Genomic DNA, 27,828 nt, shown 5'->3' on the forward strand with positions numbered 1-27,828 from the left:
TGAGTTTTCCTGACTTCTGCATTGTCTATGTGAGATTGTTTTGCAGATATCCGACAATATAGACCAAATGAAGATTTAAAGAAGGCTGTCTATTTCCTCCTCTTCTGACTCATTGACGCTCCTGATCTTGAAAACGAACTTGAAAATACATAATTTGCTTTCATAGAGAATCCTGTTGGCATTTGTCTTAGAGTATATCATTCATCACTATTCTTGCTCGCTATAATCTGTCAGACTTCTAGATAATAAATTTCAGTTGTATTTAAGTAATATTTATTTGTAGTATATTTTTTTACCCACCATTCACCACAAGATTCCAGGGCAGGTTACAGAATTACAAAACACACAAAACCGTTCCAAATGGAACAGAACAGCATACATTCAGCAAAAGTGATGGATTTTGCAAAGCAATGGGTGCCATTGCCCCACGCCTCATGCTTTGAGGGTTTATTTCAGTATTGGCAAACAAACTTTTAACTGACAACAGAAAGCAAGAGGGGCATCATTCTGCCTCCAGCCCTTTCAGCATCTTTAAAAGATCTCATACTGGCCTTTTAATAATAAATCCTGACCATATCGGGATCTCCTTCACAGTGATATGTAGCTTCCTGCAAACACTTTATCACAAAATAATTTGCCCTAAAAATTCAAGAAAAATTGTGCTGTTGAAATATGCAGCTCGGCAAAAATTTCATTTATCCGCACTAAATTAAATGCAGAATGTCGGAACACTGGAGCGATCAAAGATTCCCTTGTCCTCCAAAGCAAGCTTATTTTCAGGTTTAACAGTTCTCTGGAACTTTTTAATTTAAAGCTGATATGATTGATACTAGAAGCTAAGGATTTACACAATAAAATATCACATATACTATTGCAGCTCCTTTATTTTATCCACAATGTAATGTGGAAACAAATCCCCTTCTCCATGCATAAGCCCCAGTCAGAAATGAAAAGTGCAGTCAGGTATGAATATTAATAAATATTTACTGGCAGCCAGGTCATAAGAATGGTAAGTACAGGAAATAGCAACCAGATTTATCGCAGTTACAGTGGGGTGTCTGGTAGCATATAGCCAGGCTGGGGGTGAGGTTGGGGCTGTGTGGATGTACCAGCAAATGTGTCAGATTGCTTGGCGAGACTCCTGTTGATGAACCCATGTGGCGCTAACCTTGCTGTTGCCTTGCCATATCCCAGGCCCATCCAAGTATTGGTGGCACCAGTGTCAGGGGGAAAGCTCCAGCAAACCACACAGCAAATGATTCATGCACAATGATTCTAGCACAAGTACTCCAACAGAAAGAGTGTGCTGATGTTCAGTTTCTACCCCTGTGCCCCACAGGACCAGCCCAAGGCATTTTGGTAGTTCCTTCTACAGTCCATGTAGAAAAGCCAGCCAGACTGTTGTTGAATTTTACTTCAAAACTGGTAATGGGACAGCATCTTACATAGTTCCTGAGGGCAGCGGGCTAGCTTAGGTGGTCATGTGGCATGAACTGTACACATCCCCTACCTCGCCACATTTGCCGCCTGAGGCAGCTGCCTCGTTCAGCTTAATAGTAGGGCCAACTCTGGATGTTTCTGCTGCTTTGAGAGGTGTGTGTGTGTGTGTGCGTGAGAGAGAGAGGGGGGGGGGAGAGAGAGTGAGTGGTGGCTGCAGAAATATACTCGCCCACTGTGGAAACAAGGGGCTTTCATTTTCCCTAGGGCAGAACACATCCTGCAGCAGATAACCTTTCACATGCTCACCCACTTTATCACATATTCTGGTGCAGTTTCTAAAGGCTCCAACTGCAGCAGAAATGGTATGTATGTGTATAGAGAACTAATGTTCAGTCTCTGCCCCAGTGCTCTAAACGTTCCTGCTATCATTGTTTAAATTAGAGCCTCCTCTCTCTGGTTTGTACCACTAGAGGGCCCTTATGTATCTGTGTTAGCTCAGATCATCTACCTCAGTGGTGTCCAAACTTTTTTCAAAGAGGGCCAGATTTGGTGAAGTGAGCATGCGTGAGGGCTGGCCAAAGTTGTTGAGCTTTTTTTAGGAGCCCCCCCCTTAAGAAAAAAAAAGGGTCTTAGAAGGGCTGCACGTGACTCACCCAGGGATCATCCGGATGAAGGCATAGGCTCGTACCTATGTGTGGTGGCCAGGCATAGATGCGGAGATAGAGGGCTGGGTGAAACGTTGCGAGCCCTACCAGGTCTCCCTGCCAGATCCACCCAAGGCACCAGTACAGTCCTGGGAGTCCACACAGTCCCCATGGCCCTGGTTACACGTGGATTTTGAGGGGCCTTTTCAGGGCCAACACTACCTAATAGTGGTTGACTCAGTCCAAGTGGCTTGAGATGGTGCCGACCTCAACCGTGTCCACTAGAGCGACTATAAACACACTCAGGGAACTATTCGAGACACACAGCTTGACAGACAGGCGCAGGCCGGAGGCCTGGGCAGGCCAGGTCGTCCTCTTATATACAGTGGTACCTCAGGTTAAGAACTTAATTCGTTCTGGGGGTCTGTTCTTAATCTGAAACTGTTCTTAACATGAAGCACCACTTTAGTTAATGGGGCCTCTTGCCACTGCACGATTTCTGTTCTCATCCTGAAGCAAAGTTCTTAACCCGAGGTACTATTTCTGGGTTAGCGGAGTCTGAAACCTGAAGCATATGTGTTATGTATTGTAACCTGAAGTGTATGTAACCCGCTGTACCTGCTGGGATTGACAAGGCATCTCACAACTCTCACCTGAATCTCATAGCTCTCCTGTAGCTGCCAAACCAATTAACCAGCTAGAAGGATTACTGTTATAGCACCAGTTTTCCTATAACGTGATATTGCTGGATAGTTTTGATGAACTGCAAAAGCATTTTTAATTTGCTTTCTGTTGCCACCCTAGAACTTTTCTTTATTAGTGCCACTTTGTTTTGTATTGGGTTTAACACTTTTTATGTTACAAGGCACATTCTAACCAATCATATAAGCATTGGTAAACAAATGTTCTAATGGCAAGTAAGCGCATGCACTTTCAACTTCCCAGCACCACCAGTAGCACACCCACCTTGTCTGCCTCCCTAGTGAAGCCTTGTAGTCGGACTTATTTGGATTTGGTGGGCAGGCACTCGGGGGTCTCAAGAGATTGCTTTTTCAAAATTGCCTGGGGGGTTGTTTGAAACCAGCCCGGACCCCCAGGCCGGACTTTGGACATGCTTGATTTATGCAATTTCTTTCGTGGGAACGATATGTGTGAAGGAAATAATCTTGCGTGTAATGAAGCCTTGAGACACCTGTGATTTGAGGGCTGATACAGATTTAGGGAGAAAGCATATGTATGGTCACGACACGCTGCTTCTTTGATGTTGGGAGTATCCAAACACACTTGCTGCAGTAGTGATCCTATTAGGACTTTCCCATTGTACCTTTTCTGAAAGTTTGACTCACCTATGCCAGGAAGTGAACTAGAAGCAGAACTGGAGGGAGGGCCATAGTTCCGAACTTTATGATGGAAAAGCATGAGGAAAAGCTGCAATCCTAGATACACATACTGTACTCTGGTTTAAGTCCCACTGAACCCAGTGGGATGTGTCTCCGAATAAACAGTGCTGTGATATTATTCTAAATCTGGGGTGGATAACCTGCGGCTCTCCAGATGTTGCTGGACTCCAACTCCCATTTTTCCCCAGCCAGAATGGCCAATGATCAGGAATGATAGAAGCAGCAACATTGGGACGGCCACAGGGCTCCCTGCCCCACCCCGTTTTAAATTCTCATTCCTTTCATTTTGTCTATGGCACTGTGAGCATCACAACTGTGTTGTAATTGGACAGTAAATAACTTGCCTTGAAATATCACCTCCATTTAAAGGCATTACCAGAATTCATAGATTACTAAAGAGGGTCTTACAAGGGTGTGTGTGTGTGTGTGTGTGTGTGTGTATGTGTGCATGAGAGAGAGAGAGAGAGAGAGAGAGAGAGAGAGAGAGAGAGAGAGAGAGAGAGAGAGAGGGATGGTGTCATTGTTGAAATGTTAAAGACCCTACCAGGAATCATACTCAAAATAAAAGACAAAGAATGGTTTGTAGTTGAACTCGGTGACCTGACCTGAATCCCCAAGTCCCTTTACTCATGGTACTTTGACATATTGTGTATTTTTCAACCCTCTTGTTCCTTCATAGTTGTGAGCGATTCATTTGATTCTCAGAGTAACAGTTTATTTGCAGATCTTTCCAGCTTACGTTCCATTAATAATTTAAATGTGCTGATTCCGTGAATTACTGCTTCTCCGAACATCTTGGCTGGTATTCAACTAATGCTATAACTTTGAGGGCACTATAGGGCAAACTTTAAAGATAAAATTGATTGTCATTTTTGTGTCAAGAAGCATTGAAACAAAACAATAATCCAATGTTCGGAGATGCAATAAACATGTCTTTCCATAGCTTATATGTTTGGTGCTAGCTGTAAAATTAAATAATTGCCTTCCCTGAAAGTTCAGTCCAAAGAAACGGTCCTAGGAACATTGAAAACATGAACATTATCATATGCTCTTCCCCTCTAAGCATTTTTTTCATCCTTGGGGGAAAGCTATAACTCATTGGTAGAACATCAACTTAGGATGCAGACAGATTCCCCTCACCTTGGGAGTAAGGATTAACAAACTCTTTGTTCTCCCATTCCACCTGTGAATCCTACCAGTAAGGAGGCCTAAGGTGGATGCTCCAAGCTTAGACTGCATGGCTTAAGCAAGCCATTTTTGTGTTTCTATACAAATAATTTAGAAACATTTACCATTTTGAAACCTAAGTTATACTGCCTGTCTTTTCTTGCAGCAGTGGAAAAAGCACATGAATCTGTCCTTTGAAGAGCTTGTAAGTAAACCATTTTTAAGTTACCAAATGTGGTCTTTTTCTATGCTAAGGGAAGTGTGGAACTTTGGAAGAAACTTAGAAGGGGGTATTGTATTTTAAAGGTCAAACAGCCTATAGTTCCATGCTCTGCTTTGCTGCATATTTTGTAATTTTAAATCTCTGCTGGGGTTTCCTCACCAAAGAACACTTGCTCCAAACCTGAATCTAGGAATCCAGGCTTCTCCTTTTTATTTTAACCACATATCATTTTCCTTTTACCAAATTAAACCAACAGATAGGTTAGAAAAAAGAGAATGAGGCAAAGAAGGAGGGAGAGAAGGCAGCTGTATCAGGCAATGGCATGGTGAAAGGTGTTGCCCCAAAGAAAATAACACCCACCCTGAAGCTGTTTTTTGCCCTGATGGAACCCCCCCCCCCCATCAACAGCCTTGTGTCCCATTGAAAACAATAAATTGGGGCTTAGTCATGTCTAGCTGACATGGATTTCTAAAGTAGTTACTTGGGCCTTTGCTAGATTTTCTGGATTGAGGTCATTTATTTCAGCTAGTTTAAAAACCATAACTATGCTTGGCTGTGACCCTGCCCAGGTCTATGAGGGCATAGGGCTTGAAGGGGAAGCAGGCGGTGTCAAGTAGCAAGTCCCGCAAACATTGTAGGGGTCCTTGGGCAACTCCAAGAGGCCCTGCTAAGGCAGGCTGACGAAAGATACAAGTAATTATTTAGGCAGATTAGGCCTGAAGTGTGCAAGGAGCTGACTGGCTGGTTAGGACCCTCACCTTAGGTATCACATTTTCCTTTTTCTCTTTGTTCATATTGACTGAGGACTAGATTCTTTCCATATGACCACCCATTCCAGTTTTCCTTTAATATTTCTTTTCAACTAAAAATTGTGTAATGGCTTTTGTGAGGAATATATACACACATCTTTGTTGATCCCCCCCCACCCCCGTTGACCAAAACATAAATGAATAGTCTTATTGTGTCTGATGTTATCTGTGTTACATATTGAAGACTGGAAAGGATGACTGGAGATAAATTCAGGATAACTGGTCAAGAATACAGAAGTATTGTTGGGGAAAATGAAACAGCCAGTGGTTGGCTTGCCTTGTGCTTGCTGTCATAGCATATTACAGAAAATAACATATTTAGGATGTAATCCTGCACCATAGTCCCCCAAACTCCCACCTCACCCCAAACAGAGCACTTAAAAGGGTTTTTATTTTTCTGCCAGTTGTGGCAATGATGTCCTAGATGCTATATGATTTTAAAGTGCATTTTTACAGACACACCACAGACCACCCGAATGAAGCTCGCAAACCGGTTTGGGAACTCCTGCTATATACATTCTGTGGGGATTCAGCCCCACTGAATGAATGGGATTTACAGTGGTACCTCGGGTTACATACACTTCAGGTTACAGACTCCGATAACCCAGAAATAGTACCTTGGGTTAAGAACTTTCTTCAGGATGAGAACACATATCACGCAGTGGCGGTGCAGTGGCAGCGGGAGGCCCCCATTAGCTAAAGTGGTGGTTCAGGTTAAGAGCAGTTTCAGTTTAAGAACAGAGCTCCGGAACGAATTAAGTACGTAAACAGAGGTACCACTGTACTTAAATCTAAGCAGACATAACTAAGATTACAATGTTACTAAAAAAATAATAAAATGTATTTATTGATGGATTCCATTCCATCAGTAGGAGAGATGGAAAGCACGGTTTATTCTATCCAGAAGAAGCTCCACCAGGCCTCCTCTCCCTACAACTGTCACCTGGGAGCAGCCATTTTGTCACACTGCGTCAGTGGGAGAAATAGAAAGCAGGGTTCATCCTATCTTATTTTTGCTAAAACCCCAGCTCTATCAGGCACCGCTTACTCTTGAATCACACAAGTTGGTCATTATAAGAACAACTGTTTAACAATTGGAGCCTGAGTTTGATTCCACCCCCCTTTCCTCTCTGTCCCTTTTCCATTGTGTCGTGTTTTTTAGATCGTGGGCAGGCTGTTCTGGGAGCCTTTTTAGCTGAAGCCTGGGTTACAAATGCTTTAAATAAACAATACTTGAATAAGTTTAACACAGGGGAAGCAAAGAGGAAGTATAAAGTACAGGCCATCTGAAGTTTAAAAGCTCTGCAAGTACTGTAGAATAATCCCTAGCTTTATTGAGGACAGACTGGTGAATTCATATGGCTGTTCCCTCATTTGAGGTACAGTGGTACCTCGGGTTATAGACGCTTCAGGTTACAGACTCCGCTAACCCAGAAATAGTACCTCGGGTTAAGAACTTTACCTCAGGATGAGAACTGAAATTGCATGCCAGCAGCACGGCAACAGTGGGAGGCCCCATTAGCTAAAGTGGTACCTCAGGTTAAGAGCAGTTTCAGGTTAAGAACAGACCTCCAGAACGAATTAAGTTCTTAACCTGAGGTATCACTGTACTGTATTTGATTCCCAATTCCTTCAGATATTTGCATGAAAATAAACCATGAAATGCTGTTCTGTGTTCAGAAGGCAAGTGGAGTTGGCCAGAGTAAATGCAGAGGAGCTGTAACACTAGTGGCATATATTTACACATCTGGCTGAGTTTCTTTTCATTATTGACTTCTGGAAACAAATTCAGGGAACAGTTGCAGGCGTAACAAGCTAAGCAATCCCTCGCACTAGGAACATATGTCTTGCACTCGCAGCTGCCAAGCTATTAGTCATGCAAAATGAAAGGAAATAAAATTTCAGTTGTAATGGAGTTTCAAGCAATATCTGTGTGGTGGCCATATCGTGAGAAGGGGTCATCAGTTTAAAAATTAGTCCTCATAACATAAGAGCTCAATATAACACAATGCATGTTCTTTTCTTTAGACTGCTACAGGCCCATAAAAGTACACGAAGAAGCATGGAAGGTCTACAACATTTCTTGTGATAATAATTCAGTATGGCAGGCTTGGAATAAAGGTAAAAACAAAACCAGCCGAGTATTCCCTTACATAATGTTGATATGACTGGAACTATATAATAAACTACTCTGTACACAATTTAAAAATATTATCATAATCTTAGACTTTCCTCCCTCTTTTATTTAAGTTTTTGTAGATTCCTGAGGCCAAACACTTGTATTCCCCCCCCCCCAATTTTACACAGGGCTATGGCCAGCTACATGGAGAGAATATAGCAGCATAATCTTGAATTCCCCGTAAACATTCCACTGTTTTACTGGCATGACTAGCCTTGATGTGTTTAGTGTTATACTGATGGATTGAACCGCAACATCAGGTAATTGAAACCATTCCCAGCCTATCTGGAAAACTAAATGGCCGTGTTTTCTTCAGCTGAGCTAAACTATGATTCTGTGGCAGTGAATGAGCGTAGCAAACCCCATGTAACTTTATGATACTTTCGCAAAAGCACTTTTAATAAACTTTACAGAATCTACAGCATGTGATTATGCCATCTCAAAAAACAAATGCCAAATCGAAGGAATCCCCAGCAGGAATAGTTTCCAGAGGGGAAGCTGTGTTAAGATTATTGCATCAAAAGCAACAAAGCGACTTTGTGGGTTTTTAGTGTTTATAATAGAATTTTTATACAGAATAACATATAACAGTAAAAATCAATGGTGGGTTACCAGATAAAAAGCTGAATTTGGTCAAATCATAGACAAAGTCAGAAATATGGACATCACTTCAGGTTGAATAACCACTCAAGACTAACTACTTTAAAGACTAACAAATTTATTATGCCGTATGCTTTTGTGGGCTGCAGTCCATGTCATCAGATGCAGGAAGTGTTGTCCTGAGTTGCAGATACATGTTTGGGGGAGGAATTGTAAACAATGAGGTCAGAAGGAAAAGAAATACAGAAAGTATAGACAATGAAAATTACAGTATGTTATTAACAGTGGCCACTGAGGACAGGGGGAGTTGTTGATCACATAGACATCCTACCAATTGTAATCCAATCCACGCATGTAGTGTGATTTTTATTTTAATCTATCATTCTGATTCATTGTTGTTTGCTTGATAGTTTTTGCAGGGCAAAGTAAAGCAATCTCTGATCTTGAATCTAGTGTTTCTGTCCAGAAAACCTTATCAGTTGGGAAATCTGAGTGTTTAGAAGTTAGTTAATAGCAAGGAAGAATGGGACCTGTTCCTTAAAGCTACAAATGGCTAGTTCTTCTGGGTCTATGTTCTTGCACGGAAATTGAACGTTCTCCTAATCTTCTTGCAGTGCAGATGATATAAGGGGCAGGTCTTCTCAATTTGTATTGAAAGGACCGCTCCACATGGCGGTCACACAGTACATATGTGGTATGTTGGTGCTCACTGTATTAAGTACACATGTATCCCCCCCAACCCCCCCCCCACGCCCTTTTACTCTAGCACATTTTGAGAGAGAATTCAGAATAAAGTTATATTTTATGTTGTTTAAGTAGAAATGTGGAACTGATACTCAGTAATTACTCTGGAATTTATAGGAATTATTGTTAAAGCTTTGAAACAGGAAAAATGGTTTATGGAGAACGTATTTTGCTATATCATTTAATTAAAAGATCATAGCTAGCAATAATGCAGTCTATTAAAAAACCTAGTATTATCATAATTACGCTTTTTGTGTGCATGTGCACGTTAACAAATCTATCAAAATACTATTTTAAATGACAAGAGGCAAAATTTCAAATATCTATCTGGTTAAATCTAGATTCCAGGTTTAAAATCAGATGAAGATGCAGGGGGGAAATCAGTTTTTCTTCTCATTTCATCCAGAAGGTGGCAACATATCATGACTTTTCTTCCATCGAAGTGAAGAGGATATATAACAAAATATAGAATCTCTCATGCTGAAATTAATACCAATACAGTAGTTCTATATGAATAATAGCTGATTTTAAAATATATTTCTTAATATATATAATCTTTGAAAGTCTGCGATGGCAGTTACATGGTTACAAATACTAGTTCTTATCTCCTGTGGTCAAAATAAGGACTGTAATTTTAGTTTTATTTAGACCTAATCACCATAATCAGGGTGCACAATCTGCACATTCCTCCTTCGCTCCTTCCTTCCTACTTAGAGGCGAAACTAGTGAGTGACTTAGTACAATAGCACCTTGGTTTGCAACCGTTTTGGATTACAACCACGTCAAACCCTGAAGTGTGTGTCCCTTTTATTGGATTACAACCCATTTTGGGGGGGATTACAACGCATATTTTTTTGGGAGGCCCCAATGGTGAAAGCGCGCCTTGGGTTACAACCTGTTTTGGTTTACAACCGGACCTCCAGAACAGATTATGGTTGTAGACCAAGGTATCACTGTATTACAACTGAAGCGGCACTCATGTATAGGAATCAAAGTATTGCTCCTCCCTTTTTCCCAGCAGAAAAGTAAGCCACTCCATGGTTTGTTTCCTGGCTGGGAGGAAGGGAAGAACAAATCAGGAGTGCTTGGGTTGTGTGTACTAGCACAGAGGTTGTGCAATAGCCATTGTTAACAGCCAGTGTTTTGTCTGAATGTGCCCAGTGTCTGTCATAAATACATTGCTTTATGCTCATTGTTAATTCTGTTGAGTGGATTTTTACTGAACTGCATTCTAAGGCTAAAGGTAAAGGGACCCCTGACCATTAGGTCCAGTCATGACCGACTCTGGGGTTGTGGCGCTCATCTCGCTTTACTGGCCGAGGGAGCTGGCGTACAGCTTCCAGGTCATGTGGCCAGCATGACTAAGCCGCTTCTGGCGAACCAGAGCAGCACACGGAAATGCTGTTTACCTTCCTGCTGGAGCAGTACCTATTTATCTACTTGCCCTTTGACGTGCTTTCGAACTGCTAGGCTGGCAGGAGCAGGGACCTAGCAACGGGAGCTCACCCCGTCGCGGGGATTTGAACCGCCAACCTTCTGATCGGCAAATCCTAGGCTCTGTGGTTTAATCCACAGCGTCACCCACGTCCCATTCTAAGGCTACCCATTGCTTAATAAGCCACATTCACAGATTTCTCATTCTCTGAACATGACATGCAAATGTCAGCTTGAGCTACAAACAGTGCCGGGTTAACTTATGTCAGTTAAAATTTATTGATATGACAATTAGAATATTTATTTATTTATTTATTTATTTATTTATTTATTTATTTATTTATTTATTTTGTATACTCCGTAGATCTGAGGGCAGTTCACAAATACAAGATAAAAACACAAAATAAATAATAAAAACAAGAACAAAAACCAACAAATAACCACTGCTTCACCCAACAACACATTTAAAAGATTCTAAACAATGTTTTTATTGCAGTAGTATTGCAAATGTCGCTTAGTGCATATCTGTATGGCAGCTTCCCACAATATGCTAGAATCACTAGTAGTTAAAAGAGAAATGGGTCTCCCTGCCTGGATAGGACAATAATATGTAAGTAAGTAAGTAAGTAAGTAAGTAAGTAAGTAAGTAAGTAAGTAATCGATCATTGCAGTTCTATTTAGAGCAGACAAAATAAAGTACTTCTTCACACCGCATATAATTAAGCTATGGAGTTTTCTCCCACTAGATGTGTAGTAATGGCCCAAAAGAGGATGAGGCAAATTCAGGGAGAACAAGACTATCAGTGGCTACCCACCATGATGGCTAAGTTCTACCTCTATTGTCAAGAGGCAATATGCCTCTGAATGCCAGTAGTTAGGGAATCACAAGTGGGAAGAATGCTGGCCATTATGGGAAAAGGATGTTGAACTAGATGGCTCTTTGACCTGATCCTGCAGGGCTCTATTTACATCTTTAGAAGGATATTTTTTACTAGATGGTATCAAATGTGATTAAGAAAGCTGATTAAGAAAATTACTTCTTGTCTCTCTGTGTGCTTGCATCGGCACAGGTTTACAGCCTAATTTTGAACAGGTCACACAAACTCCATATTCTCAATTAGGATTCAATGGTTTGCACAAATGAGGAAATTTTCTATTACTTGGAGCATATGAAAGGAGGATGCACATAAGAATGGGGCTTTTCTCTAGCCCTCTAAACCACAGTTTGGAGGATAAATAATTTGAAATCTGGCTGCAGCCCTATTTCCTATGATGTGGGCCTCCATATCCACACGTTCATTCTAATTACAAGCTGCATAAAAGGTCAGTGAACTAGATGAAAACACTATTGAACTAATACTGAACTATTTCCCACCACACCACCAGTTTTTTCTGAAGATTGTTTCCATGACTGGCAGTATATGGAGACAGAAGCTGGTTACCAGAAGTGTCAGGCTGTAAATTTATTGGCTTGGTATTTTGCTTCACTGAGCACAGAGGACATCTGTGCAATCTTAATTTTTTTTTTCTAAGGGGTCCTCACAAGAAAGCTTCTCACACAAAGAAAAGCCAATCTGCAAACCATTCCTTGAAACCTGGCCTTTCCTGTCTTGTTACTGAGTGAAATCAATAGGCAGCTGTGGATTTGTTGACCTGGACACGATAGTGGAACAGTAATAAGAAATAAAAAAAAATGACACCCCCACCGATAATAGATCCCACCCCCACTTCAGATGCAGCAAGTAGGAAAACTATAAAGATTGGAGGACTCTACAGTCTTCTGTATAATGCTAGAGAATGTCATGTTGAGAAAAGGCATGGGCTCCCCACATCACCACTCCTTAATCGTCTCATATTTTCACACACACACACACACACACACACACACAGACAAATCATATTAATCAAATCTGCTTTCAGCTGTATGAAAAGGGCAGCTTGAATGGATCACAGCTTAGGAGGAAATTCAATACAAAAGAGAACCTTGGCTACATATAAGCCTAAAACTTTGGAAAAAAAAATCCCTTATATTGCGTATGATCTTCAATAGCCATATCAATTATGTATCAAAGAGCTGTCAGTGTCTCCTGTGTGGGTGTTAGATAGCCAATGAGGGCACCATAGGAATCAATGATTAGTTAAGGGCACTGCTTCTTCTAATTTGATTTTGTGCAACTGACTATGGAAAAAATAATACAAATAAAGGGCGGGTTAAATAAATTGTGTCATGGATGCTAACAAGTCCCATAAAAGCCCTTTTGACAACTCTGTGTAGTCAAAGGGATGGGATGTTGTATTTCTATGCCACTACCATGTACCCACTGTTTAATATTGCAACCTTTACTGTACCTTGGTAAAGAGAATAATAAGTAGAAAGCTGTGAAAATTCACTGAAAGTTGCATTCTAAACTCAGCTTTTCTCATCTTTCACAGCACTAAGAAGCATGCTTTCCTATAACAATGCAGTCACCAGAAAGTGATGCATAAAACACTCCTAAGAAATGATAGCTCACCTTTGAAATTCAACACACCCAGTCATTCCTACCTTCCTGTCTATAGAACATGATACCTTTTATTCCTACACTCTTTGTGTTCATAGCTTATTGATGACACTAAGCATTAGAATGTTTATGAACGTTCCAAGACATCACAGCAGCTCAGTGGCAGAGGTGGAGCTCATTTCAGCAAATTAAAGCTACTGGCACATGGAGGACTGTGATGCGTGCCAGCGTGCACTGAAACACTGTTTACTTCCCCGCTGCAGCGGTACCTATTTATCTACTTTCATTGGTATGCTTTCGAACTGCTAGGTTGGGAGAAGCTGGGACACACCGTTGTGTGGATTTGAACCGCTGACCTTCACTTGGCAAGCCCAAGAAGCTCAGTGGTTTATACCCCTTCTACCTGCAGGATTTGTTTCAGAGGGTGGGACTGGGAGACTTTACCATAGCATCTTGGCTGCTTCTGTTGGCTGGAGATCTGAGTTGCAAAAGTTGGAGAAGTGTGAATTTTGAAGGATAGGTTAATTGGCTTCTTGTTTCAGAACATGCAAATTAGGTAGGTTCGCCTTTAAATGTGAACCAAATCACATTTATTTCCCATTCCTACTTCATGCATAGGACTGCGCTCAAAAAGCCATAAAATTCCACAGGTACTTGTCAGGTCTCTGGAGACTTTCCTTTGGGATTCAATGTAGGCATGAAATTGCAAGGTGTTGCAGCTGTTGTTCAGATCTATATGGAATGCTGGTGAAAACTGTCAATGATATCTGCTGTGCAAAGCCAGGAGAAGTGTGTTGTACTTGGGCAATGGAAGTGATCTGTTCAGTGCAGGATCACACTCCAGGATTCTTTGTGTAACCGCTTTATATCTGGTCCACTTGACAAGATGTCGTCAGTGTACTGTATAAATATGTGTAAAAAGCATTCATATTTGAAGATGCCTCTACCAAATATTGAGTAGGATATTGAATTGCTTGCACTGGATCAAGGGCTCTGGGCAAGCAGTCTGTCTCCAACCATTCCATTTAGCCCTATAACTCACTTAACTGATCTAGCACAGATTGTTTGACAGGTCTTGTTTTAAAGACATTCAAAGGCCAGTCACTCAAAAGAGCAGGCTTCTAAAAATTGCTACCAGGAATATGGGACATTCCTGAAGCCTCTTTGAAACACATCCACTTCTATCCAGTCTGCAAAGGAAATCTGCTAATAGTCAATGCATGGCATTAGGAACGGAATACAACCACGAAATTGCAGCCTTCAGACTGGAATGAAAGATGGGTTATGTCTGCTCCATTTCCTACTCTCAGATAATTATTGTCTTTATTGCAGCCCTTTACTGAAACGTCTGAAAGGGAAATTATCTGGATGGTTCTTGTGATGTCACTTTAGATTTGATTGTGCTCTTGTTTTATTTGTAAGGGCAGCTAAAGTTGCCACTGGCATCCTCTCCGTTTCCTAAGGGATTTGGTGCCTGCCATTAAAAATGGACACCGATTGACACTTACAATGCAATCTTACACAGAAGTAAGTTACTCTGAGCTCAGTGAGACTTTCAATATAGGATTGCAGCCTAGGTGTACTGTGTGTTAGAAGCATGATATCACTGAGAGTACAAAGTACAGGGAAATTCTAGGGAAGAGCAGATTACTAAGAGTTAGGGTTAGTCCATATGGTTAGTCCACTTTGACTGTTCTTTTCATTCCTGGGTGCATGGTTGTGTGACGTACTGGGGGCAGGCTGGAGGCCTGGGCAGGCTGGGTCGTCCTCTTATATACCTGCTGGGATTGACAGGGCATCTCATAAAATAAAAATCAGTTAGGGGGGACTTGGAGAAGCTCACCTAACAATGTTTAGAAAAAATAAGGATAAGACAAGAATTTGTTTGTATTGTTTGTTTTTCTGTTTGTGTTGTTTAGTTGTGTTATAAAATGAATAATAATAAAGAAATTGGGGGGGGGGAGGGATTGACAAGGCATCTGACCACACTTACCTGAATCTCATAGCTCTCCTGTAGCTGCCAAACCAATTAACCAACTAGAACCTGGAGACTCCAATAGAGAGCATTCCATGTCAAAAAGGAGGGCAAGTGAGCACTCTATCAAAAGACAGGGCAGGAGTTACATAGAGCAGGACATTTTCACTGGTGCTGCCCATTGTATGCCTTGCTCTTCCCAGACCTGCTTTCTTTTGGCCTGTATTTTGGAGCTTTATAATTTAGGAAGACTTTGGAAGAACTGGTTGACAAGTCTTATCAGTTGCTGAGGTATGAGCAGATTTTATTTGCTGCTATTCTGTGCTTCTGGTGCACCAGGGTTTACACCAGCGTAATAGAGTTGGCCAGGATGCCAGAAGGGATACAATTTATGAGCTTTCTCCATTATCTGCACAGCAGGGGGTGTTCAGTCAACAGTGCAAAGGCTGAGCTGAAGCATTCCCTGCTGGTCACCTGCTTTCAGCAATAGGGGTTGCTCTTTGGTAGTACCCAATTGGTTAGCTGTCAGATTCTAGAGCTCCCTATTGGTGGCTCTTAGGTAATTCACAAAATACAGAGTCAAGTCATAAAACATATTGCTACATATTGGGTGTATATTTCAGTGGTTGAACGTACAGGTTTATGGCCATGCTGTAGTGTAGTGCTTATGCGACTGTGAATAAAAGGTGGCTGGGCTCATTGTGTCGGGCTTTGGGGAGGAAGAGGTGACAAAACTGATTTCCAATAAGTGCCCCCCTTTATTTCCATAACAAGTCCTTGAATCTGCACTCTGAATGGCGACACCAGGGACCTAGAAGGTGCAGGGCTTGTCAGTCCAACCCCTGCACAGTCTCATCAGGGCTGACCTTAAGGCAATTGGAGCAATTGGATGTTTCTGGGCTGTGAAGATAGGTGTTATAGGTTACCGTATTTTTCGCACCATAGGACGCACTTTTTCCCCTCCAAAAATGAAGGGGAAATGTGTGTGCGTCCTATGGTGCGAATGCAGGCTTTCGCTGAAGCCTGGAGAGTGAGATGGGTCGGTGCGCACCGACCCCTCACGCTCTCCAGGCTTCGCACACCTCTCCGCAAGCAGCGGGAGCCCAGCGCTGGGCTCCCGCTGCTTGCGGAGACTTGCCAGCATGCCGAAGCCTGCCCGCGCTGAGCTCAGCGCGCCCAGGCTTCGCGGACCTCTCCGCAAGCAGCGGGAGAGCTCCCGCTGCTTGCGGAGAGTTGCCAGCATGCCGAAGCCTGTGCGCGCTGAGCTCAGCGCACCCAGGCTTCGCGGACCTTCACGGACCCAGCGGGAGTGCTCCCACGGCTTGCAGAGAGCTGCCTGTTTGGGGGCTGGGGAAGCTCGAGCTTCCCCCGCCCCAGCCCCGCGCCTGGGGAAAAAATAATTTCCCCCCCTTTATTTCCCCCCCAAAAAACTGGGTGCGCCCTATGGTCCGGTGCGCCCTATGGTGTGAAAAATACGGTATTTGCCCCTACACAGTGCAATCCTAAGCATATTTATTCAGACATAGGTCCCATCAAACTCAATGGGCCTTACTATCTATGAGTGTGTTTATTATTGATTTATTTCTCATTGGCCATTTTCTGCATTCCTGCTCTATACAAACTCCTTAGGATTTTAAAATGTAAAGAAGTGAAGGTAAATGAGACAACAAACTCATTTGCAGGGTTTAGCACGATTTCTTCCAGTTTGTTCTGGGAGATTACTTCCATCCCACTTAAGATGCTAAGGTAAGAATTCACCAAATTAATCTCTCGTTCCTTGATATCCAAAAACCCTGCTCCAAGTGTCATCTATCTGAGAACCAAAATTGGTTTCGATTTAGAGCAGGGCCTTCGCAGCGGTGGCTCTTAAAGCTGTAAACTGCATTTCCTTCAGAGGTTTGCTTATGTTCATCTTTGTTCTCTTTAAAACATAAAATAGACGGATAAAATGGTTTCTTACTCCTTCAGGACTTTGAGAGTTGGAATGAAATGGAAATATGTTTTTGATTTGTTCCCACTTGAGACTGGCCCTGCGTTCTACTTTACAAAGCCCAGTCCTCTATTTGAAGGGCTATCTGTTTGAAGAACACTCTAGTCCCAAGTCCAGCAGAATGAGTACAGCACAGGTTAGACACCCCCACTATGGTGAGGGGTATGGTATTTATATTTAAACTACAACAATTATGTCTAAATTTGCATCTATATAAATTAACACATGCAGGTTTTATGTGAAGCTGTTTCCTGCTTTTCTTGGTGATGCGTTTCTTTCTCTTGGGTTGAATCATAATTGGCTACCTGATTGGAATTTGTTTCAAGTTATTTTGCTTATTCATTTTGAAATTGTTGTTTTAGTATCTGTGAAGAGTCTTGGGGACACTTTTTTCTTCAAAGGTAGCATAAACAAGTAGGGAAAAAAATAGTAATTCTGAGGGCGCAAAGCCTTTATTACCTTGCCTCTGTCCTGAAACACCATGGCTTTCTTCCACTCTTCCACTCCTCTTGTTTCTTCATGCCTTTCTATTTAAAATATTTTTATTTTCTACTGCCCAGGCCACCTACCTTGGTTAACGTGGCAGCTTTCTTTCAGATACTTTCTGGCTTCATTAGAGCCAATGCAGAGTTTTTCTAGCTTCCTGACCCCATGAGATGACTGCTAAACCACACAGGATCCGTACTGCATGCTTTCCCTGGGATCAGGAGGTCATAAATAAAACTCACATACTGTATTGCTTTTAAATGTATTGTGTTTTGAACTGCTGCCTTTCTTCCTTTTTGCCACACTCTGCCAGGATTGTAAAAGGCCTGTGAGCCAATAAAATCCCGATTAGGCTGGATAGTCAGTGTGTTTATTTCACTGTAAACTTTTCAACATCCCTAAAGCAATCGCCGCTAGTGCTTTGAGGATCTGCAGAAAACACTGAAAATGCATGAAGGAGGGAACACACACACAGAGAAAAACACACTTTCATTTCAGGTACAAGCTAGACAATGCATTATCATATTTGCATACCTTTAAGCTGGTCAAAAACTTATAGCAAAACCAAAGGGAAGAAAAGGAGGACTGTGAGCTGAGAGTGGGGCATAGTTTGAAAATCTGCTCATCACTTTAATTCCCCCCAGCACATCCAGAATGCTTATAAAAGCCTTTGTCCCGAGTTCTAATTACCTTATGTGAGAATCCTATTCATGTTTTCTGCCTCTAATTCCAATTAGTACAGCTATTCAAAATGTGTGGAGATACACATATGATATAGTGAGAAATGGCCGCTTACCTCTCTCCATGGTGAGTGGTAGCTGTGGCCCACCACAGTGCCTCCTCTCCCCGCAGAGCCTCGCCATTTTACAAGTGGCCATTGCCGCTCCTCCCTGGCTGCCACGGAGGTGCGTGGGCCTCCACCAAGCCCACCATTCAAACTGGCCTTTCTGTGGCGGTCTGGAGGGTGGGGTTTTGGGAGCAGACCTTAGGGATGCAGTCTTCCCTCAGGTCCATTCCTAGGCACTGCTGTTGTTCTTTTAACACCCTTTTTCTTTCCAGCTCAGCGGGCTTTGCTATGGTCTTTGGATGGTTGCTATATTCGGAGCCAGGAAGGAATTTTCCTTGTGCTGCAGGTTTTGTCTTCACTGTAGCACTAGTTTTGGCGGTTTAGGCCTTGGGCGGAATCCTTAGTCTATCTCCTAACCTTTGGGGGTGAAGAGGTGACTCGTCCCCCTTCCAGCGGTGGCATTTATAGGGTACCCCATTAGAGGGGTCTTGAAGTCTCTGTTCATAGAGCAAGAAGCAGGTCATAGAGCTTCCCCAGTGCTTAGGGTTGGGCCGTCCATGTAAACCTGCATTTTGTGATGGCCCCTTCTTCCCCCAAGCAGACCCTGTCATGCTTCAGACCCTCCACTAGGAGGCTGAGAGGGATACATGCCCAATGCCTATGCCAAAGATTTACCTATTTCTGAAATCAATAAAGTTATGGCCTTTTAATCCCTGACCATTGTGGTTCATATACCCTAGATGGCCAGGCTTTGCAGGGACAGGGACTCCATGGCTGCTCACACAATGCAAGGCAAAGGAATATATATTTAAATGAGATCACTCGCATTGGAGACAACAGACTTCACAACTCCCTATCATTTAAAAATATATATATAAATAGGGGAGAGGATGATTGAAAGAGAGAGATTTCTCCGTCCAAAAAACTCCACACACCTGATGAAATAACTATTTTATGGTATGCATTTGATTCCTTCAAAGGAACTTTCTCGAAAGTGGGCATACTGTTAGGATTTCATATAGCAGATACCTCTCCGTATTTTTCTTTTCTTTCCAAAGGCTAAGATGTGTTTCTAAAGGAACACAATCAAGTTGCCAGTTTAAAATTCAGTATGGCATTCAGAGAGTCTGGTCTCTGGTGCTGACCTCCTGTCATTTTCATCTGTAACATGAAGGTGGCACCATGATAAAGGAGCGGCTAAGAGACAAGATAGGGAGATTAAATTGAAGGATCCAGAGAGTTGTAGCAGTGTGCAGCATATAAGCAGGTATGCATAACAGATCTAAAGGATAAAGACATAAGATAACAAATAGTAGGTGATATGGTGCTGAACTGGGGCAGGAGGAGAGAAAGGAGTTTAAACTTATTGCAAATAAAATGGCAGGATTCGTGGGAGGGATTAGGGTGAAATGATGACAGCGGCATGGTTGGTTGGTGACTGCGGATTCAATTACCATATCAAACATAGTCTCTCCAGATGCTTAGAAAGTTGGGGCAATCTTAATCTCTTTTAGTATTTTAACTTTTGTATGTTTTAAAGTAGGGTTGTATTTTTTTTCTTGATTTTCCTTGTATCTTTTGTAAATTTCTTTGAGGTTGTTGTTTTACAGCCAAGCAGTGTATACCATAAATTTTATGAAATAAATCAATAAAATTTCTTCTATGAATTGTGTTTATTAGGCTAACACTGTCTATTCTAGCTTTGCCCAGCTTGGTTCCCTTCAGATGTTTTGGGCTATAATTCCCATCAACTGCAGTGTTTGCAAGCATACTGTCGGAGCCTGATGGAGTTGCATCTAAAACAATATGGAGGATGGAAGGCTGGTCTAATCAGTCTGCAACCATTCAAGTATAGGCAGCATATGCAAATCTGCTTGTCACTGAAGAAGGGCAAATAATTGCTTCCTTCACTTTGGACAAAAATGCAGTCTTGATTGCCACACCTCTTAAAATTTGGATGTGATTGGGAACACATGAACAACCCTTAGCCAAGACCACATAGTGTGTAGTGTGTTATCTGTATTTTGAAAGCTGAATTTTGCAAGAATTCTGGAATTAAAAGTAATCCTCTAGGCAATATCCATAGTGATGTAATCTATTGCCATTTCCTGTTTATATAACTGGTACATCATGATGAGTTAATCAAAATACATGGCTCCTGCTGATTAGCTGTGCAACTAATGAATTGTGCAGTAATAGAACTAGTAAAAAAATGGTCATACAGTTTTAAAAGGATTTCCTTTTGAGGCTTGCCTTCATATTTTACAGGATTTTGAGTCCCCCACCCTTATAATTACACAAATTGGGCAGAGAACTGCAGTTTGAACATCATAATATTATTCACTGCAGATACCAAGTATCTTTTCCACCTCCAATTCTGCGTAAACAATAGTTTTGGCACGTGATTTTGTGGGGCCAGATAAGTTGTTATGGTTTCTAATCTTTGGATGTTCTGAGTGTGTTTTGACTGTCACATCTGGAGAAGAATGAAAAGACTTGGGAATACAAAGTGAGTCTGCTTGGCTTCAAATGATGACCCAGAAGTGTTAAGGCAGCAGCAAACCAGCATGGGTATGCAGTGGCGTAGCGTGGGTTGTCAGCACCCGGGGCAAGGCAAGTAATTTGCACCCCCTAACCCTGAGTGAGCCAGGTAGGGGCAGAGAGCTGTGAGTGCAAGCGCCCCCCCCGATTTGCGCCCGGTGCGGCCGGCCCCCCTGCACCCCCCACGCTACGCCACTGTGGGTATGGAAGGTAGATACATGGGGGATTTTTTTGTTTATTGGGTTGCAGGCTTAATAAAGGACTTACTTTTGGAATAAGCACTTATATAGTAGGATTCTGAAGAAACTTCCAGACTATTGCTATAGAGTGGGTGGAATTCACTTGCATATCAGCAAAGTGGATTTGACTTTGGCACACAAAAAGACATGGACTTTTTGCAGTAAGGAAAGTGATGGGGAAATGCATTGTAAAGGGATAACAAGTGATTGTCACAACATTGTATAACTTCCCAGAAAACACAAACAAATGCTCAGTATTTGGCAATCTTGTATAGCCTCCCTGTAAACGGTGTTGCAGAAAATCAGGATGAATACTCAGTAAACATAATCTTGAAGCAACCTTTGTTTCACTGAGTTAAACTGAGTTATGTTTTAGATTAGTCTACAGAAAACATTCCTCATATCGCACATCATTTAATGCATGAAGATACAATATAAAGAAAAAAGCTTTTAAAGCAAAAATTGGAGATTAATTGAAAGTTGTCAAGTACTGAAATTGACCCAAAAGTTTGACAATAATATAAAACATCCAAAAGGACCATGGAAGAATGCAAGAAAAAGTGGAACCACTAGGTAACAATACTGTATCAATAAACTTTGTTGAGTCTATGAAATACTAAGTGATGAAAACTGTGTTAGATTTGTAGCTAAGAACTTTAACTAGAATATCATTTGACCAGTGTGAAGCATATTTAAGTTCCATTGATTTCTGTGGGAAACTGAAGCACATGCTAACTTCCTCTAAAAGAAATTGAATGGGATTTGGGAATCCTGCCTTTAAAAAAAAGAAAGAAATGGGGGTGGGGCATTTCTGTAAACGAATTATTCTTTCTCCTAAAGTTTCAAAGATGAGTGAGGTGGTGGTAAAGAAGATAGAATTATTGTTTAAGATATAAGCCTGTAAATAGGCTATTATAAACTGAAGTGTTCTGACATGTTAGCAGCAGCTTGGCATTTCCATACAACTGAAAGAAGGTGATTATTTTAAAATGACAGATACAAATATAGTGTTTTAAGCTTTATAACTACATTACTTATTATAGGATTTTAAAAAGGCAAACTACTAAAAACATACAGAAGCAACAAAACACACGTTAGAAAACCAGTGGTATAAAAATGCTGGCTTTTACAGACTTACCCTTGGAATTTCATTTGGGTGGGAAAACATTTTTCCCAGGCTAGGGAATTTCTTTCTCAAATGCAGCATTGGTTTCCTCAAAACTTGCTGTAGAAAGCAGTTGCAGGGTTCTTAAAATATGTTCATTCTTTTTTAAACAACAACAACTTTGAATTTATTTTTGCACACACCTACAAAAATCAACACAATATAAATGTTGGCATTGGGTTGGATCCAGAAAAACTTACTACAATGGAATATCTTCCATTGGAGGAAAGGATGTCATCTCCTTGGGATGACTGCTGCCTCCACTGGAAAAAAGAACCTCAGATTGGAAAAGCTTCTCTGGATCCAGCCGTGAACATGAAAGTTACAAGTCACATTTAAAATACACTTCTTCCTTGACGCCTGTATAACAAAAAACCCAGTGTCATAAACAAAAGCTAAATGTTCTGTTGTATTTATGCCATTGCTTTTTTTTTGTCCAAAGGCTCCCAAAAATATTAGTACAAATGAATATACAATAAAAGTTCAATCAGTACAATCAATCAAAATGACAGAAAATAGAAAAATCAACAAATAGTCACCAATTGCACTGGATATGCTTTCACCATAGGCACAGTATTCCACCTGTTTCACAACCTCTACCCTCCCAGTGCTGCTCCAGTCTCTCACCTGGGAACAAGCTCATCCCGTAATGCCCATGCCCACATCACACTCCAAAGGGTCACATCCCCTTTAGCGTCACCTGTATTGGGGCTGGCTTGCTGGCAGTGACCCAATGTCATTCTGGATAAATAGGCGTCATTCCTGGAAACCAGCTATAGCCATGGCAAGTTCTTGTGCTTCATAGATAGGTCTAGTTGGCCAAACCTTTTGGCTCCTCCAGTAGGCTGCTGTTCTGCAGCTGCAGCAGAAAAGGACTGGGGAGGCTAAACTGAATGCCCATCTCCCAGCCAGCAATAGTCCTGTTACTGCTTCCTGCCTCCTGGGCTTGTAAAACAGTGAGCTGTGAAAAGACCACTCCTCCCCCCATTCTAAGAAAACAGCATGTCTCTTGTATTAGTGAAACTGGTAGCTCAGTCTGCAGAGCATGAGACTCTTAATCCCAGGGTTGTGGGTTTGAGCCCCACGTTGGGTGAAAGTTTCCTGCATTGCAGGGAGTCGGATGAGATGATCCTTGTGTCCCCTTTCATTCCCTACAATTCTATAGTTCTATGACCAAAAGAAAAAAGTCTGTGGAGGATAAGAGCTTCTGCTGCTGGCATATTAGTTGCCAGATGGAACATAGTGGATCCTCCTCCATTCAGTGTACAGTACAGGTAGGAGTTTATTATCCATGTGGCTGGGGAATCTGCTCAGTTCTTCAGTACAAATACCTGTTGAACTGTGTTAAGCTCAGAATATCCTTCTGCAGGGGAGTGGAATGTGCACCATATAACATTTCCACCCTGTAGATCTTTTGCACTGATTTCTTGTTAATTTGGAATATAAATACACATAGGAGAGGTGTGCCCCCCCCACAAAAAGCATGTTCTGTACTATGCACAATACATGGCAATAGAAGAGAACTTGAGGGTGGAGAGAGTGTTAAGCTTGAATGAGCTTTGGGAATCCTTAACATTTTACAGGGGAAAGTATTTGAACATACTTTTGACAGTGTCTTAATGTGCTGCTTTCATCGGCAAGGAACCACATTTTACAATGAGGGGAGGGATTATTTAATTACAGGTTGAGACCAAAAAAGAGAGGAGGTGTTGATGACTGTTTAATCTCCTTATGTTATTATATAACAAGCGGTCTTGAGAGAATACCCAACATGTTGAATTGATTCTCTCGTGCTATGCTAGCTATTTGTGTATACATAATGACAACAAGCACAATGGTGACTCTGTTATTTGGACTTCTGCCAGCTCACTGCCACTTCCTTCACTTTGAGCTTGAACTTGGAGGGAACCAATGATCTTACTTCATTGGCTGTAGAGGAACTGGTGTGGACATGAGAAGAACTGACATGGACCTATTCCAGATGGTTGAGAATTCCTGGTGGGATTTAATCGCATACCTGCAAAAGCAGGTTGTGCCATTTGAGTTTATTCTGTGCTCCCCCCCCCCATGTAATTTTTGCAATTTAAAAATTGACAGAGAAATGCCAAGGAAAGTATGGAATAGCAATTGCTATTAGACACAAAGTTGTCTAATGTTTTGCACTGGACCCACTGGGGAGGAAGGGCAGGATAGACGACAAACAAACAGACAGACAGATAGACAGATAGATAACAACATCCCTGCAAAAAATAATAATCAGAAAAAACTCTCAAAAATAGGGACATCTGAACTCCCCACATACTGTGTAAACAAATCAAGATGAATGCGTATTTAAACAGGTTATCTGGAAGCAACCATGTATCCTTTCCTTTTCTCTTTAAGAAGGTTTGGCATGAAAGAGGACAAGCATCTAAATGGCAGGGCTAGTCTCTCCTCATTCACATTCATTTAACCCCTCCACAGTGCCTGAAACTGCTCTAAACCATGTCAGGGTGGACATCACAACTCCAGATGTTTAATTTCCTTGGAAGTCTCTTGGGAACTTGTCAAAGACTTTCTGCATTATTTGCTTTCCTTCTTCCCTTACTTCTTTCCCCCTTCAGGCCAAGTCCTTAAGTCTTCTTATAGGGTTAGAGGAAAGCAACAGACTGAAGCTTACACCAGCAAGCACTGCTCTTTAATTCTGCATACTTATGGTAGCACCTGTATTTATTATCAAACAGCATTAACAGCAGAGGGTTTCTTGTCATGTAGACAGAAGAGAAATTGTTTTCTTTGGGAAAAGGAAAGCCAAGGCAAATATGAATTACTTTATTGGAATGCAAGATGGACAGGAAATAAAATCAAAGGTCAACAGTAATTGTGGCTTTGTCTAGTAAAGTGATATCTTTACTGCACATTAATTTTCTTCCTGCCATTCCTTTGTCTCTCATTTTTGGCAGCTGAGCTCAGAGGCCCAAAATGGGAAAAAGATAATGGGTTACGATCAATGCTCGTAGACCAGACAGCTAATCTGAACTTAACCAAAAAGTCAATATTTAGCTCTACCTTATCAGCGAAGAAATGTCAAGCATAGAGGTAGACATGAACAAATTTCCAACCGATTTCTTTCATGCGTGCTTCTGCGGTCAAAGCTGCATGGAAGAGTTTCAGCATCAGATAAGACAAAACTGCCTTTGAAGGAAAAAGAAATGTAACAAACAGCCAACTTGCAAATGCAAGAGACTGTCGTTTATGAGGCAAAACCAACGTCAACAATTCATTCTAATCTCTCCTCACACATTCTATTGGTTACCTCCCAGTCCCTGTGATGCTAGCAGCTGATAGTTACATGCTGCAGGCCAGCCTTTAGCAGATAAGGGGAACTGTTTTCTTCCTGTGAAGCCCTCATTTATTGTGGCTGAAAAACAATAGGCACCAATGGTTTGCATTCCAAAGTTGGAAAGCTATAGTAGAGCATAGTATGGTTCTTTGTAAATGGGCAATTATAATTAAAACTTTGGCTTTGAAATGCATGGTTCATTTATGAAACTCCCAATGGTCATTCCTCTCCAGGACTGGATTCATCGCTACCAAAAACAACAATAACAACAACTACCAGGTATATAAATGCCTTTGCAATGGCATAATTGCCTGAAAGTTTTCTAATATGATGTTTCTGGTTTTCCTTGACATTCTCTGCTATGCAGAACATAGCAATCCTTCTGTTATCACAGCAAGGCAGAAGCAGTGGGCAAGTTCATTCAGATTCAGGAAAACTGAATATGTTATATATTTATTTGAAAAATATATAAACCACCCTCTATCCCCTTCATCCACAAATTCCAAGATGGTGTGCAAATACAATAAAAAAACTATGACCTTCATAATGAATAACAAATTGAGACGCAAAAACTATTGATGAAAAAATTGCAAAGCAGGGCTAAAATTTAATTATCTGGACAAATAAGAATGCCTTAGCCTGGTGCAGCAGTGAGCATGAAGCCTATTTGGGGACAGCATCCCAAAGTTGGGATGTTGATAATACAGTACTAACATTTTAGCTAGGCAAGAGGCATAATACAGTAGTCTCTGAATTGGTTATACAGGAAAGGAAGAAAATGATACACTGTAGGCAGCTGCATCACATGAGGCTAAGTTTATTGTGGTTTGGGTCACTTCCATGAAGTCTTTTGGCTTAGGCCTGGTCTGCACAAATTCCAGTTCCTCGATCATACCACTTCAGTCAGAAGGCAGGGTGAGGGTGCATGTTGGAATTTTGCTCCACAAATTAAAAAAATAATTGCTGTGTGGGAACAACTTCATGCTGTGTACTGGCACCTCTTTTTTTGTTTTGTTTTGTTTTCTTTTTTTGGTTAAAAAGTGTGACACTGTAACAACTTTATGGTGAGTACCGGCGCCTACTTTTCTAGAAAAATAAGCACGGCATATGGTACAAAATAAACACTGTACCCATGAAATAGATATTAAAACCAATACTGTTGAAAGGAATCATATCATTTAACATACTCTTAAAAATTTCACAAACCCAAACAATGCTGATGATTATAATATGAAGACTTGTTTGCTGAGTCTATTTTTGCTCTGCACTGGTTATGTTGAGAATGAGTGGTTGTTCCTCAACTTATAGTAAGCAAAAATATTTATGAGTGACAAAGTGAACAATGCAACCTGCAGATTAGTGTGAAATTGTAGTGTTATCTCATTGGGCTTATTATTAGTCACAGCAGAAGATAAAGGGCTATCAATCGATCTGTACTTACACTGAAAAGCTTTACTGCTATAAGTTTCAGATTTCAACCTCACAGCATGGATTGTACATGTTTTACATGTAGAATGAAAGCCAGTTATGAACTATATGGGTGATGTGAAATCTGAATATGTGCCCTTTATTTATGTTTACCCATTCTTAATTCATTGTTTTTGAACATGGAGAAAGTTGGCCCAATCTGAAATGTTGTTTTGCTTGCCCTGTTTCTCAGTTTGCAGATGTGGTTCATGCCCATTTCTCCAATCTGATGTGCTCAACTTTTCTTGCTAGTCTCACTTCTAGTGCCATACTCAGCTCAACTCTTCATATATGAACAATAGCCCTACATATGACACTCTGTAGCAGAAAGTCAACATTATAACTGCAGTTACGTATTAGAAACTAAATCTTTAGAAATGATTTCCGAAAGTCACATAGGACCTACAAACTGAGCTGCATGCTATCTTGCTTTAAGGAGAAGTATAAAATTTACTGACTAATCCCAAGTATGTTAATTCAGACACAAAACCTACATAGTTCAATGTGGCTTCCTAACAAGGGTGTTCAGGACTGTAGCTTATTTGCACAAGATGCATATTCAGAATCAGTGAATTCCACATCTACCATTTCACATCCTTGTGATTCCATCCATGGATGAATTATGCTGTTCATTGACCTGGGGAAGGACTTTCTCATTGATGGCTCCGTGCTTCTGAAAAGCCCCACCCTCAAATGTGATTCACACAAACTCTGT

The 27,828-nt window shown here is 41.3% G+C and overlaps 2 long non-coding RNA genes across 7 annotated transcripts in view; one reads left to right on the top strand and one right to left on the bottom strand.

Moving 5' to 3' along the window:
• The first annotated feature begins 5,299 nt into the window (after window positions 1-5,299).
• Window positions 5,300-27,828, top strand: part of LOC309353385 — a 307,936-nt gene continuing 285,407 nt past the window's right edge. The window contains exons 1-3 of one of the 4 annotated variants that reach the window (XR_014161768.1): window positions 5,319-5,637; window positions 7,712-7,804; window positions 9,548-10,229. This is a non-coding gene — a long non-coding RNA (uncharacterized lncRNA). The other 3 variants (XR_014161769.1, XR_014161770.1, XR_014161767.1) reach the window with 3 other exon arrangements.
• Window positions 18,334-25,463, bottom strand: LOC309353508. 3 transcript variants are annotated; one of them, XR_014161914.1, is made up of 5 exons: window positions 25,373-25,463; window positions 22,525-22,684; window positions 22,298-22,424; window positions 19,027-19,661; window positions 18,334-18,615 (listed from the first exon to the last, which is right to left on the bottom strand). It is a non-coding gene; the product is annotated as an uncharacterized lncRNA (long non-coding RNA). The 3 variants fall into 3 exon arrangements; XR_014161915.1 differs by having other exon boundaries at window positions 18,334-19,661; XR_014161916.1 differs by lacking the exons at window positions 18,334-18,615; window positions 19,027-19,661 and adding an exon at window positions 20,052-20,175.

The sequence above is a fragment of the Podarcis melisellensis genome (genome assembly GCF_964234715.1).
Source record: "Podarcis melisellensis genome assembly, chromosome: 12".
NCBI classification, from domain to species: domain Eukaryota; kingdom Metazoa; phylum Chordata; class Lepidosauria; order Squamata; family Lacertidae; genus Podarcis; species Podarcis melisellensis.